The sequence below is a fragment of the Cavia porcellus genome, unplaced genomic scaffold, assembly GCF_034190915.1.
Source record: "Cavia porcellus strain 051 isolate PalLab524CR breed Dunkin Hartley unplaced genomic scaffold, mCavPor4.1 scaffold_1, whole genome shotgun sequence".
NCBI classification, from domain to species: domain Eukaryota; kingdom Metazoa; phylum Chordata; class Mammalia; order Rodentia; family Caviidae; genus Cavia; species Cavia porcellus.
In genome coordinates this window covers 111,948,434-111,950,135 of record NW_026947484.1, presented here as the reverse complement: position 1 = coordinate 111,950,135, position 1,702 = coordinate 111,948,434, and the positions used below count along the sequence as shown (strand labels likewise).

At 34.6% G+C, this 1,702-nt stretch overlaps 1 pseudogene; it reads left to right on the top strand.

Annotated features, from left to right (window-relative positions):
• Nucleotides 1–824: 824 nt before the first annotated feature.
• Nucleotides 825–1,161, top strand: LOC100716593 (prefoldin subunit 4-like; annotated as a pseudogene).
• Nucleotides 1,162–1,702: the final 541 nt, after the last annotated feature.

Sequence of the window (1,702 nt, the reverse complement as noted above, 5' to 3'; positions counted from 1 at the left end):
GTTTCAAATGAAAACGTGTTGGATCTGTAGTCAAAGACCTTTTTAAGCACACACACATGCACACACACACACACACACACACACACACACACACAGTTGCTTCCTGGAAGTGCAGAACCAACTAGACTTAGGAACAATGTCTATTAGGTCTATTAGGTTTATTAGGTCCTAATAAACTTTGTGCTCTCCTACGTGCTATGTTAAGAATGGGTGATATAATCCATTTCTTTTATTTATTCCTCACATGAACTTGGGAAGTCAGATAAACTGTGATCATCCTCATTTTATAGTGAAAGAAGTTTAGACACAGAAGATTATATCAGAGCAGCAAGTAGAGTCCAAGCCTTTCTGAAGCCAGAGCCCACAATTCTGTCTTCTAGAGTATTCAGAAACAATTTTCAACATGAGGACTACCAAATAAAGAGGAAATAAAAGAATAGCAATTAAAATAATTTAACATGTACTAGAACCCTTTGCTTGGACTGGATTATATTTGAGGTCACTGAAATATCAGTTCCTCATACTTTTCTCAGTGAATAAATCAGAATATAGGAGAAGATTATCTATCCAAAAAGTACAAAAAAAAGAAGTGAAAGAAGTGGGTGTGAAGGAAGCTGGAATGAGAGCTAATGTTTAGAGAAGTGGCAACAACTAAATTTATTCATTTAGAGGAAATATCCGTTTGGAGTTGGGATAATGTGAAAAACAAATTACACGAGTTCCAAGAAAGCATGAAGAAGGCAGCTGAGAAGACGTCAGTGTTACTTTCAAAGACCAACAACAGAGAATCAAATTTGTGTGAAATAGGAGTAGAATCACAGAACTAAAGGAAGAAATATAAGCAAGAAAGAAACAACTGCAGAACTTAGAAGATGCTCGTGATGACATCATGCTTGCACATGATGACTGCTTAATGATACCTTATCAAATCATTAGCCATTCTCAAGGAGAAACACGAGAAATGTTAGAAGTAAAGAAAACTTTACAAGAAGAAACTGACACCTTAGAATCCAAAGCAGAATCAATTCAGAGAGTGTTAGCAGATTTGAAAGTCAATTATATGAAAAATTTGGCAGCAACATAAACCTTGAAGCTGATAAAAGTTAAACATTTTATAACTGCTTTTTAAATTTGTTTAATAAACTTGAATATTGTTTAAAATGATAATTTCCCTTCTTTATGTGACATGGAAAAGGTTTTTTTTTTAAGTTTTTCATTTATTTAATGATAACTTGCCTATTTTCACATGTCTTTGCTTATTTATTTTATATTTTTAAAAGAAGGCAGTATTCATCTATGTATTTGCATATGATTATGTCAAGTCTAGGAGCTTTATGTCATTACTAAGGTCAGTTAAACTGGACTGGGGACTTAGCTCAGCGGCATAAGCACCTGCCTGGCAAGCATGAGGTCATGAGTTACATCCCCGGTACCAAAAAAAAGAAAGATCACTTAAGCTATATAAAAAAAATGTACACAATATCAGAGTTAAAACATGAGGAACTTGGGACTCATGGTGATAAGTTGGGGTTTTTCATAAACATGAGAGCTCTAAAAATACATGCATATGCTATTACACAGGGCAGGGTAGTATCTTTTTTCAGTGCTTTGAGGCATCTATACAGTATATTACTTCAAATGACCCTGGGAACTTGAGTAGACAACAAGAAAAGTGTATACTGAGAGAGAGAGAGACAGAGAC